The following is a 14,084-nucleotide window of genomic DNA, read 5'->3' on the forward strand; positions in this document are numbered from 1 at the left end:
TTGAAGCACGGCATCTGCAGAGGAAGGATGTTCTGAGTCTCAGCATGCCTGGGGTCAAGTTCCCAGGGCTTCCTGAGAGATGAGCACTGGAAGCAAACGTTACTTCCCTTCTCAAGTGGGGCATTGGAGTCATGGAAGCTGGAGCTCAGCAGAGATCCCCAGGTAGGGCCAGATCTCCAGGATGTCCAGGTGGCTGTGGCAGCATCAGGATGGGTCCTGCTCCCTGCTGAACAAGGATCAGGCTCCTGCAGAGCTGTCCCTGAGGCCTCCACACATATATTTTTGATTAAAACTATTTGGACAAAGAAGGGATCAGAAGCTCTGGAAACTCCTCAGATCTGTGGTGCTGCACTTGCTGCCCTTTCTCTGATTGCTGGTCTTGGCTTGCCCCAAAGGTCCCTTACATTTTTTTACTTCAGCAATTTCTATCAGAATTTTCTGTTGGTGCTGATGGCAAATGTCCCCCTTCTCTGGCTCCAAATCCATTACATTTCCTCTGCTCCTAAACATTTCCCTTCTTCTTCCATTCAGCAGGATCTGATTTCAATATTTTTCATGGTGAATGGGGACATTTCCAAGGAATGATCTGGAATTTGGGTCAATTCTTTTTAAAGCAAAAAGATTCCACTTTAATTCACACTCTGAATTGAATCAGGATCTTGCACATGGCCCAAAGTACAGCTTAATTATGACTAAATGTAGTCCTTTTGCTCCAGTGAAAATTGTGGGTGTTTCATTACACAGTGAATGTTTATCTAAATTCTCACAGTAAAAGACAGATCTCACTTGAGAACTGGAGATACTCACTGGAGTAACAATTTTCTCTAAAAGCTATATGTAAATAATAATCAACCATGGGAATGGGGATGTCTTACAGCAGTTTGACTACACAGCTTCACTCCTGGAGAGAATCAGGAGGCTTAAGAGGAAATTTTAATGGATACAATCATTGTTTACAGTATAATTTAAAAGAAAAGGCTTTGGGAATTAGGGTGTGCTAGTCTGTTCTGGCATCCAAAGGGTGGCCAGAGCCCATGGGAAAACAGGCAAATGAGAGATGTGATCTGTAGTTCCCAGGAGACAGGGGTCTTGCATTTCTGAAAGGTCCAAATGTAGCCTTTTCAGTCAAAAATTAATAGTTTTAATGACTTCAATGAAAATTAAATTCTTATGGAGAAAGAAACAAGTGCATTGTATAATCAAGACTATCTTTACGAAAAATCTATTTCCTAATCTGTGAAATGCCTAAATACTGGAAAAAATAATTAAGAAATGTAATTCATACTTACAAGGGTTATAAAAGGCATTGAAGTAATTTAAATTTCAATCTCACAGTTCAGCAGATGCACTCAAAAAGCTACAAAGGAAAAACTCTTGGATAAAAGGTAACAAGTTCATGGTAAGTATCATCAATAAACCCAAACGTGTCACAAAGCAGCGCAACAAGAAAATTCAAGAGCAAACTCAAGTGAAGGAGAAATAACTTTTTGTAGATAGCTTAGTACAAGCTGTCAGAAAAATTCCTTTGTTGAAAAAATAATCTAAGAAATATGAAGATTCCAAGCAAACTTGGACCAGCTTATATGAAAACCACTCTTTGCCTGCATGCCTGAAGCGGAATGTTGGGAGCACCATGTGAAGCACGAGGGTATTTTACAACTGGAGCAGCCTCACCCTTGCTAGCAGAGATGAGGGGAGGGTCAGAACTCTTGGTCATACTCAAACTTTTGCTTGGAATTAAAACTTACCCTTGTTGCTATAAACCAGTTTAAACCTAGAGATAAAAATGTAATTTTGTTAACCAAGAAAGACATTATATCTGAGGAGTCAGGAAGAATCAAAAGAAAGTCAAAACCATATATATGGCCACAAAAAGTCCTGAAAGTTCAAGTTATACCAGATGCATACAAATCAGCAATATTACTCAGATAAGACATTCTTTAATAAGGGAGATAACACTATTAGTGTAATTACTGACTGCCTGGTCCAGCACTGGGAAAGAATTAAATATATTACACTTCTGGATAAAGCCAAACTAATTAATGGATTTCCAGTTCTTTCCAACTTAAAGAACTGTCTGGTGACTCTCTCTAAATGGGTCAAATGCAGGAACTCCATTCTGATATCAATGCTGTTCTAAGCCCCAATAATCACTCAACTCTTCTGGCTGCAAGGCAAAGCCAAGGAATTCCCAGTTTGCCAGTGCTGGATTGCCGTTTGCTCCTCCATTTCATAAGCTTCCTTCCCACTAATCTGCTGTCCAATACTCCTCATTCTCTGCAAAGAAATCCCAGCTCTGATGGCAAAAATGATGGATTGACAAATACTGGGAAGAATTACTCCAAAACAGGGCAGCAAAACCTGAGTGGTTTGTGCCTGGTACATTCTGGTTGAGCCTCTCTAGTGCCCTACATCAGAATAAGCCTGGACTTAATCACTTCAGTTGTTGCTGGGTTTAACAACTTTCAATCTTTATGAATTATGTGTGTTCTAGATGTTTCTCAAGCTTTGAGTTACCATGCAGTGGGGCTGCAGTGGTTGTGTTTCCTTTTCTTCATGACTTGTCACTGATAAAGAGTCCCTGTTAGTGGTGACTTACAGCTTCTGCCATGCTTGGCAGATTTCCTCTTGCTTCGTGTGTTATTTGTCATTAAAGAAAACTGCAAATTTTTCCAGGTGACAAAGTTTGTAGAGCAAATCTGTCTTCTCTGTGCTGGAGCCAAGGTACTTCTGTCCCCTGCCTTGTTCTGCTTTCAATGCAATAATATTTTTGTGAAGGAACAGAGCAGTGCAAAGAAGGTGAATGGATGCAGAAGTCAGGTGGGAACTGATTTGTGCTGGCGGGGCTTTCAGGAGCTGCTCAGCTTTTACCTGCACCCAGCATCTGTTTCACCTGCCCCCCAGTGGATCTCCTTCCTCTTCTGGAAGGCTGGAAAGAACCTTTCAAAGGTCTTTTTGAATTAAGAGCAGCATTTCACAGACGCCTTCCCAGCGTGTCCTGCTTTTGAGGAATGGTGCCTCCTGCCTGGCATCTTCTGTGTGCTGAGGAGGAGCCCACAGCCATCATCCTGGGATATCAGCAAAGATACCAGCCAGTGGGAAGTGACTGGGTCTTTATTCAATCCAGCTTTACTGCAGTTATTTTTCCCTATCCATAGAGCCACATGCCTGGGAATTTTCCTTGCAGACCACATGCCGCGGTGATCAGACACTACAAAAGTAAGAGTTTCTGTCATGTAGAGCTGCAATAAACTCAGAGAAAACTGAAGAGACAGAGTGATGTCCTCCAGAAAGAAATCTGTCAGAGAACGTTATTAAGGCATCAAAACCCCCACAGTTTAAGAGTATAAAAACCTTGGAGGGGAAGGGGGCAGGAAAGTAACCTCAAATCCCTTCTTTTGGGCCAAGGAGCTGCAGACACTGAGGATGCTTTGCACCAGTAACTCCTCCTCCGTCTCTTACACTCACTGTCACCTCGTGGAAGCACTCAAAATGCTGTGTTTTGTACTTGTCTCTATGTGCTTCACACAAAAGATCAGGAAAAACTGACAACTGATTGCTTTCATGCAGAGGAACTCTGAGAATGTGTTCATTCCTCACTGCAACACAAACTCGTCTGGAGAGGTTTCCAGTGCACGGCCACACCCCCTGTGCCTGGAGCTATCTCCCAAAACATGAACACTTATCAGCATTCAGATTTCTGCTGGGCAGATCAGGGGGTTATCCACAGGCACTTCAGGAAGCCAAGGGTGCTTTAAAGAACTGGAATACCTTGAAGAAGTAGAAAAGAAGAATCAATTTAATTACTGGTTTATAGAGAATTAGTAGAATATGCTTGAATAATGAAGTGTAGTAGTTAAAAGATCATTTTGACAACTTATCAATGTATTTATAATCATCAGCAGCCCTACTGTCAGGTATTACATGCTAAGAGAGGCTTTGATTTTGTCACTCGATGACCGAGACATCTTGCACACTTCATTTCCCTGATTCCATTTCTTATGGGAAGTTGTAAATCTTTTGACAGAAAGTGCTTGATGAAAGCTAACTATTACTTCACAAAAGGACCCTTAGTTTCCACCACTTTCTGAACAGAGTTTGGAAACTATTCATTCTTTAAACATAAATGAGATGCCTTCAGATTTTTTACACTGATTTATGGCATTATGAAATGAATTATAGAAGAAAACAAAAAAGGAGTTGCCTTAGAATATACTTTTACCACCAGTGACATATGTTATTCATGTAGAATTGCTAAAGAAATTAATATAGTCAGCTAAACCCTTGTTGTACCATGTAGGTTAATCTCTCTGCTTTGGTAGTCAAGCAGAACCTGATATTTTAAAACAAATCACACAGAGTGTTCAGTTTACCATTATCAATTGTATTACTTTTTTTGTTCATGGTTCCTGACCACGTGTGTTAGGAGTCCACTATAGTTTTCTTCAGATATTTTGGATTTTAATTCCAATATAATAGAGCGAACAATGACATTAGGACTTGAAAATAAGCAACAGTGGAAGAAGTGCAATGTACAGCAATGGACTGAGGAGAGTGTGGTGCAGAACCTGCTGTTATTTTACACTGGTTATAGTTTGTCATCAAAAGAAAATCCTCCCACTCACACTGGGACTGGGACAAGCAGAGCAAGGCCTCACGTTTTGAGATGTAAAATGTTCAATCCATGTCTCTTTCCAAAGCCTCTGATAATGGGTGACACTGTTAGCACGTGTGGCCCATGCTGCAGTACACCCAGCCACTGCTCTGGTACATATACCAGCTGCTCCCTGCAGCTCAAAGGCCAAAACCTGAATTCTCCATTCCTTGTGTGCCAAACAGCCCCAGAGCCTTCACCAGGAGCTTGGCATCCACAAGAACAGTGGAATATTTTTATCACAAAAGGTAATAAAAAACAAAGGCTATGACCTTGGCAGATACCAAGTGCTGGTGTCCCATGAAGAACAGGAAACAGACTGGACAGGGTTTGGTTTAATCAGGATGTGAAGCCCTTTGTTTCTCATGCCATTAACCTTTGCACTTTTTATGGTGCAAAGACTCTGGTGGAAAAAGCCTGCTATATTAATGTTTCATTTAAATTTTATATTCCTTTACATACCTGAAGTTACTCAATGCAATTCAGTCTAACATAAAGCACCTAATTAAAGAGTCTGTCTGCAATCAAATCTGTATTTACACTGTTGTCCTTCCACCTCATAAAATAAAAACTCCAAAGAGAGGAGAGAACTTTCCTTTTCCTCTCTTAAACAACATCCTGAACTTTAAAATAGTTGATTCCCCATTTCCTATATAATCACTGGCACTAAATTAATTCATCTTTATACATCCTGAACACAGATTCCTATACTTATATTAAAATAAAGATTTTTGCAGTCTCTCATTTCTATTCTGCCATTTTTCTTTTCCGAAAAACAAAGTCAAAACAAAGGACAATAGAGTTTCTGCCTGTTTTCTCTTTATACATTTTTCCCTTCCCTGGGCTCCACATGCCTGACTGCAATTCTACAGCTCCTGCACATCCAAGTGCCTCTCCCTGATTTCTTGCTAAGTTTCCTCTTTGTCCCATCCCTGGGAAAGTCCAAGAGGATCACAGCTTCTGGAATTAACTCTGGTCCTAGACCACAAAGCCTCTGGTCCAGACCAAAAAAAAAGGACAATTGAGGCTTAATTGAATTGTATAATTCCAAGAATATATCCTCAAACTTTGTCTCACCCAGACAACTGCTGTTTTGCTACTTGACAGTAACATTTGCTCAAAATTCTGCCTCCATTGCCTGGGCCCTGTTTGGGGCCCTCCCTGCAGACAGGGACACCCAGGGCTGAGGGCCCCTCTCAGTCTTATGATCTGGTGTCACACATGCAGCTCTTTGAAAACAGAGGACTGTTATTTTCACAGAGACAAAATAAAAAATCCATGTGCAAAACCTCTAAAACTGAGAGTTTTCTACTTGGCCCCCAGCAATTGGAAGGTGTTGCTCATCCCATGGCTGAAAACCTCCCTTTGAGGCAAGCCGTGCAGCATAAAGGTGGCACATTTTAAATACAAATTCATTTTGTCATAGGGCACAGGCACATCCCCCATGAATGAGTGTTTGTTTTTATTCAGGAAAAACAAAAACCTCAGCCCCACTGAGGATCCCAGAGAAAGGAGAAGAGTAGGTTCCACACTGAATGCTCATTAAATGAGGATTTGGGAACAACTTCCCAGTTTGTTTCTGAGTTGGCTTTGGATCTTTTCTACATGAAACACAGCTATATTGAAATCTGGCACTTTTCAGATGGAGGTGCCAGGAGATGACATTCAGAAGAATCTCCGCAAGTCCAGCTTATTTTTAATATGATACAAAATATAGCTTAAAATGAGCTCAGCACAGTACCTGCAGGCAAAAAAGGCCACAAAACATCCACCACAAAACAAAGCCAGGAGCTGGCACCGTTTCAGCTCTGCCTTGGCTCTGCACAGCAAGGGAGCAGCATGACCAGCTGCCAGCTCTCAGCAGAGAACAGCTGATGAAAAGCTCCCAACTCCTCCTCATTACAGGCAGACTTTTGTCGGCACAGTGAAGTTCCCAAACTGCAAATCAAGTGTCACAGTGGCAGACACAAAAACCCAGGGACAATAGCTGCTAAAATCTAATCATTTGTTCCTCCCACAGTCAAGATGCTTTTTGGCAAGTGGCTGGTGTTTACTACTGGCTCCTATTTTCTGAAGCAGATGAGCAGCCCAAGGCAGGAATTACAGTTTTAGAAGACTTGGGGAAGCAGGTGGAATATTTATAGCCTGTACCATCATTTCCACGTGTCCCTGGCTCTTCTGATGTTAGCAGGGCTACAGAGCAGGTCACAAAGGCTGGATGCCCTGTTTCCCTGGCATTCAGCCTCCTCTGGATATTCTCCTTTGAAACAGGAATCTTTTCTTCAATTTGCTCCTTAAGACTCAATGCCTAAAGAAGAGCTTGAATGCCTCATGGTAAATGTGTTTTATTAAAACTTCTACCAAAATTCCCATCTGAAGACAGAACAATTTAATACCTTTCTTTGTTACTCTATATAATTTGAAAGAATCCTGACTGTCACCTGCACATCACTGTCATGACTCTACACTCACTCATGCATTTGGGATGGGATATTTTTGGTATGAGTCCATCATTTGAAAAGACTGACCTTTGGCTTGAGGTCCTGCTTTTGGGAAGGGTCTCTTGCTTTTCCATGCTGTAGGGCTACATTAAAATGGAGATGGCAAGAGAGCATCACTGGTCCCTGGGCTGTAGCCCCTGATGTCCCAATTTAGATGCAGTCATGTTTATCTAAAAAAACCCAAGGCCACAATCCAGAAATGATTTTTCTTGGTGTTGCTGCAGCAGTGTCAGATGCTCCCAGGCCCTGCTGGTCTCTGCTGCTCTCTGGCTTGTGCTGCTTCCTCCCAGCAGAGTGGCAGACAGACTCATGTGGGTGCTGAATGTTCAGCCCAAGCAGCAGCAGCAGTGATGGCTGTGCTGGGCAATGTCAGCAGTGAGTGTCTGCAGCCCAGGCATCCCCTGCATTTCTCCAGCTCCAGCGAATCCACAGGCAAGTGCCAGCTGGGGAGTGATTAACAGCTGGGCAGATTTAGTGCTTTAAACCTTGGAAGTTGTCTGCTCACTGCATGTGAATCAGAAATTTTCATTAAGGAGGATTCTCCCAGTCGGGATGGATTCCCCTCCCTCCCAATGCTCTCTGTCTCAGCTGCTGCAGTGGGGATTGTATTTAAATTCCTCTTGGCTCTTTATTTCCCAGTGAGCTGCTTGACGTGCAGGAGAGCAGTGCTGTAGTTTTTTATGTTCTTGACATTCTCTGATAGGCTGCTATCAAGGCAGGCCATACATTTCTAAAGATACAGAGCTGGTTTGATCTCCTTCCAGTGTTTATCATTAGGAAAGTGAGGTTAGGAAGAAACTTCCACAATTCTGACACATATCAGAAAATTAATCAAAACCAAAGCACACAACATTTACACCCAAAATCAAAACATAGGAAATATAAGACCCAGAAAACTACGTTAAGGAAATGTCTGGATAAACATCTGCAAATGTGCATGGACAGGATGATGCTCTCATTTGAAACAGTTCAATCAGAATCAATAAAAACATTTCCATTGATTTCAGAGAGAAATTAATTAGAATTCCAGCAGCTTTGGACAGGACTACAGCTAACTGGGGCCAAGAGGTTGATGTAGTGTGCTGACCCACGTAGAATTATGCGTTACAAATATAAAATTATTATTATATGCATGTGAAATATAGATGATTATATGTAATGATATAATCGGGGTGCAGATCAGAACATGAAACCTACTTCTACTTCAGAAAACCTGTTTATTCTGTTCTGTTCACTCCTTCACAGTGGGCAGGAGAGTGTGGCTCTTTCATTTCCAACATCTCAACTGTAAAAACAAATTCCAGGCTCTTGGTTCAAAAGCTCAGGAACACTCTGCTCTATGAGCAGAAAGGTAAGAGCCATGAAAGGTTAATAATTGATAGGAAATGTTTCAGTGCATGAGCAGTGTTCATGCACATTGTACCTGAAGGAAGGAGACATCCAGGGTCTTCTCACAGTGTTGGGTTTTTATATGACAAGTCCAGACATTGCTGTTACAGAAATGTCAGTGATGTGTTGTTAACCACAATAAAATTAAATTGTGGAGTTTTCTGTCCAAGGCCAGGTTGGAAGGGGCTTGGAGCACCTTGGGGCAGTGGAAGGTGTCCCTGCCATGGCAGGAGTGGGACAGGATGGGCTTTGAGGTCCCTCCCACCCCAAACCAGTCTGTGACTCTGTGAGTGAGGGTGCTCCACTGAACAAAACCCCAGCTCTTTTAAGGCTCTGCCTGAGCTGTCTGGGCACAATGGTAAGACAGGAGCAGAGGGACAAAGCTCATGGGTTGGCACTTCCACATTTTTGAGGAATTCTCCCATTGATTCCCAAAATAAATATGCTCTGTCTGAGAAACAACTTGGTTTCTAGTCAACTACCCTCATCACTTTCCTTTATAGCCCTTTTCACTGAGATACTAATGAGAAAACTATATTTTACTTCATGCATTATAGATATTTTAATGTTACTAAAATAAAATCTCCACAAAAAAAACCCAAAAAACAAAACAAAAAACCAAAAAAAAAACCCCAAACAACTAAACAAAAACATTGAAAATGGGAAATACCAAATTATGAGTAAGTGTTCACAGAACACTGTGGGAAAAAATAGATCTGGAGTTTCTGGCAGCTCAGAGTAAAGCTTCTGATGGCAGACTGTCTTAAGAGGAGATCCATACACATGAAATAGGAAACATTTATTCCATGTTTACTTGGCGGAGGTAGGGCATCATTTGGAGTGCCACATCTCAGGTTTGGCTGTGGCAGAAAACATGCACTGCTTGGAACCTTAACCAGAGGAAAGAGCTTGGCTTATGCTGGAAGAGTAAAGAACACCAAAGCCAAGTTTTCCAAGCACTTCAGTAAATACAATATTGATTGTTCTACATGACAGTTTTGGGTCATAGAAGAAAGTACAAGGTGAATTCTAGGCCAACCCCATCCCCTCCAAAACCAGAAAACCCACCTCTCTTCCACCCCTGTCTAACCATGAGCTAAGCAGAGCCAGGGATACTTCAAGGTTCCAGGAAATCTGGGACACCCATCACACACGCTGCTGCCTGTGAGTGCTTCAGCAAATGGGTAACCCAAGACACTCCTTGTCTACAGCTTTTAAGACTGAGCTTAAATAAAGCATCTATCAAGAGCACTCTAGCTTTACCTTCTCCTCCTCTGCATGGCAAGCAGAACTAAATGATCATTCATCGTCTCTGCAGTCCTAATTTTTATAGAATCATAGAACCATTAAGGTTGGAAGAGCTCTCTAACATCATCAACTCCAATTATTAACTCAGTACTTCCATCTCCAGATATAGTCCAACCTAGATTAACCAAAATTCTGATTTTGGAACCCCTAGCAGAAATTCATCATTGATGAAAAGGAAGATAAATGCAAATCAAACTGGAAAACTAATGAAGGTTATATTACATTAATCCTAAATAAGAAAAGGCCATTCAAAGCAGAACTTGATGTAGCAGCACCATGAAGATCAGAGTGCTGACACATGCTTTGACTTTAACAGCCTGAAGAGGACACAGGTCCTTCCTCCCCTGTAATGAAAAGCTTTCATATAAATAGCGCCCTCATGCAATAAACACCACCTGGCTGTTTTGCAGTGCTTGTCCCCAGGTCTGAAAGCATCAGCAGAGTACACAAAGTCTCACTGAGGGTGCTGGTACTCTGTGGGCTGGGTGTTAGCTCTCCAGACACATCTGCACAGTCTCAACTTTCTGTAACCTTAAAGAAGATTCAATACACTCATTAGCGGAATAACTCTAAAGTTCAAAGAACAACAAATACCAATCCATCCTACTAGCTTTCTAAATAGCTTGTAATTGAGGTTATTTGTTCCTTGCATGCTTACAGAGCAGCTCTGAGCAGTGATCAGGAAGAAGCAGGGGATATTTCCCCTGTAATGTTCAGGGCTGAATAACAGCACCATGTTTTACTGGCACAGGGCACACCACAGCAATAATGAACATTCCTGACAGTGGGACTGTCACTGGGAGCTTGAGTGGCATAGAGGGAAATGTCCTCAGTGCAAATCATCTACCAGAAAGCTAAAGCAAGTTCTATCCAAGGCCTTGCATACTTGCCGCAGAGCTAAAAAAAAACAACAAACAAACAGAAAAAACCCTCCAAAGTTAATCAGAAGTTCAACACCCTGCAGGTGATTGTGTTTTTAAACCAGTCACTTGTGTCTTGTCTTGCTAAGCCCAGCTGGATGGGGGGCACCAAAGGAGATCTTCCTCTAGATCACACAAAGCTGTGCCTCGTGAACAAAAGTTCTCTCCAGACATTCAGGTGTTGCCTGTGAATAAAGCTGGGTAACACCAGCCCTTCCCTCTTTCCAAGGAGGATCCCAGCTGCCTTCTCTCCATAAGGGGAACAGGATGGGCTCATCATCTTCCTCTGCATCACTGCCAGAGACTGGGTAGCAATTCCCACATCCACATGAATTCAGCACTTTGGTTGCTGGGAAGGCATTTTGCACCTCCCCATTTACCAAACTCAATATACAGTTGTGCCATGCCTTCTAGACCAGAGGACACAGCCTATATGCCTGCAGCCTGAGACTGACCTCTAAGAGTATTTCTGGAAATGAGATATTTAACTATTTTGTGTCTCAAGGTCATAGCATTTATTTTGAAACACTTTTCACCAACTGCTCCAGAATTTCATGTATTTTTAAAAAATTATTTTCTCTTCATATTATCATTTCTATGCAGCATTTTAAAAATTATTTTGTGAGATTCCAACCTAGAGGTTTTATCACTGACTTACAATGAGCCAGACTTTTACCCTTCATTTAAGGTTACTTATCTGTGTGTGTGTATTTACAACATCCACGTGGGAAGCAAATATTTTCTCTCAGGGTCCTTTTCAGCAACTCCCCCCAGTGCTGGAATTATTTCCAAGGTTAGCAGAGATAACAACTCACAATCTAACAATAACAACCCAGGCTAGAACTGCTGGCAGTGTCTGCGGGGCAAAGTCAGGCTTTAGAGTTTGGTTTTGCTCATATGTTTGCACCGTGTCCCCTGCTGCCTGCAGATTGCTCTATGTAACACAGATTTATATGTAAAGATGATAAAAAGTCTGCTGGGTCACATTGTGTCTGCACAATCAGATACATTTCTGCTGGGTATTTGTCAGCAAGAATTGCAGGAGTTCCAAGGATGTGCTTTTGTGTCACGTTGGGTCAGAAACAGGTGTCCTACGGAGACCGAGGTACCTGAGTTGGCATCCAAGCTGAGGAATTCCCTTGGCCCAGTACAGAATCACCCCAGCATGACACCCATGAGAGGGCACAGGTGACACTGCTCTCCCTGAGAGGGACAACTAAGCCAGCAGCTCTCACTTCCCTTGGGACATCAATAACCAACCTTGAATAATGCAAACATATTTGCTCTGTTCTGGAAAGAATTCTGCATTCCCAGTCAGATTAACCTCCATCCACAAGAATTTTACCAAAGGGTAGCTAATGTGGGGTTGTTATCTGATGGGAAACACTGTCATTCTCAGCAATAAAACCGGAGCCAAAATTCCTCCTCCTCCTTCTCCTCCTCCTCCTCCTGCATCTCCAGAACCAGCCTGTGCACTCAGCATGTGACACAGGCTGTAGATACACCCATCCTAAACACTAAACCCTAAACAGCAGCAAAGAGTTTACCTGTATCTCCTTCTTAAAATAAACCAAACTGGGGAAAACATGCCAATTACATCCTCATTAAGTTTATTACTAACATTAACCTTAGTCCACCAAACGCTGGGGATCCTTTTAAATTCCTTCTCTTCCCTCTGGACAGACACTTTATTCTGCAGACAAGGCTGCTGAAATCTGTACATTGGTACCATTCCAGGACTTACCTGTGCTGTTTTTCCACTGCTCTAGTGTTGTCATCTCATCCGAATGGGGAAAAAAGTGCACAGACAAAACACAAACTCCACCCCTCGTCCTCCGTAGCTGACTGCAGCAGTGAAATGATGTTAGGTCAGAGAGCTGTTATGTAAGTGCTGCTTGTTGTGATTTTCTGGGCCGTGCCCTGGCCTGCAGTGATCTCCATCTGGAAGGCACCTTCTGCTGCCCCTATCCCTGTGCACAGACCCTGCCAGAGCTGAGCACAGGGGTGTGAGCAGGAACTGCACCTGGCAGGGTCCAGCACTGCAATTCTCGCCTCTGGATTCCATCCTGCAGGGGCACTGCAGAACCAGCCCTCGGCAGGGAGCTCTCACACTGCTCAGGGCATGGAATCCTCTCTGCTTTGGGCTGTGAGGGGCCCTGGGGCTCATCTCCTTCCATCTCTCCTCCACTGCCCAGGAATTCCCTGCAGACACCTGTGCAGGTCAATGCCATCCTGGAGAACCTGCCCACACCCCATAACCAAGCAATGCCTCTTTTCACTGTTTAAATCATAAAAGCTGCCATTTCAATAAATTATTTTACTGGCAACAGGAGAAATACTCTGGTTTCAATGATGACTTCAGTACTAGCTACACACTAAGCTTTGTGTAGCTCTGCTCCTCTCATTATTTAACTATACTCCTTTATTAATGTCTAATTATAATTCCCTACATTTTAAAAAATAATAATAATAATAATAAAATGTTGTCCTGTTTTTTCCCTGTAATCCACCAGATAGCAATTTTCTGATGGATTAAACATCTCAATATACTTCAGGAATATGTACACATCAACTAATTATTAGAAAAAAAGATTTGTTGTTTGGACTTTAAACATAGCAGGAGGCTTTTGAATTACAGACTAAAATTTTAGGCAATAAAATAATTTTTTTATGGTTGTCCTTCTCTTCCCAAAGCCCTGATCTTGTACATAACACCAGCACGTTGAAAAGCTTATGCATTTGAGCAGAAAAACTTTAAATAGAACTAATTAACTAGTCATAATTGTAGATATATGTTTAAGTTCTTGGATGAATCAGGCACAACATTTTTGGTTTCTAAATCTAAATAAATGGGGAAGAAGCCAGCAGGAAGCAAACACATATACCAGTTTATCCCAGATAACAAGTTTTGATGCTTAAATGGCTCAATACTTAAATATCATTGAGGAAAGCTGTCAAACATCAGATTCAGAAACATATTTTCACTTGAAATACCTAATGCTGCTGCTGCTGCAGTGTACCCAGCAGAATCAGATTCCCACTTCCATGGGTAATGAGCTATACTGTATTAACCATAACACACTTGTATATGTAATACAAATAAGAACAAAATAAAATAAAATAAAATACCAACTTCCACATGGAACTGCTGAAGTTCAGCAGCAGCAGCACTGGAGCTCTGGCACTGCCCTGCTTGCTGTGCATGGCTGGGCTGTAGTGAATAAAACACCTCTTGGTCTCCCAGGGCCTCAGCTGAGCTGTGCAGGCACAGGGCTGTCAGAACCCAGCAGGTTTCTCCTCTTCCTGGGCCCT

General features: G+C 42.2%; 1 long non-coding RNA gene across 1 annotated transcript; it reads right to left on the reverse strand.

The window, feature by feature from the left end:
* Positions 1-1,447: 1,447 nt before the first annotated feature.
* On the reverse strand, positions 1,448-12,802 carry LOC131582127 (uncharacterized). The gene is made up of 3 exons (XR_009278285.1): positions 12,517-12,802; positions 10,248-10,383; positions 1,448-3,771 (listed from the first exon to the last, which is right to left on the reverse strand). It is a non-coding gene; the product is annotated as an uncharacterized LOC131582127 (long non-coding RNA).
* Positions 12,803-14,084: the final 1,282 nt, after the last annotated feature.

Source organism: Poecile atricapillus, chromosome 9 (assembly GCF_030490865.1).
Source record: "Poecile atricapillus isolate bPoeAtr1 chromosome 9, bPoeAtr1.hap1, whole genome shotgun sequence".
NCBI classification, from domain to species: domain Eukaryota; kingdom Metazoa; phylum Chordata; class Aves; order Passeriformes; family Paridae; genus Poecile; species Poecile atricapillus.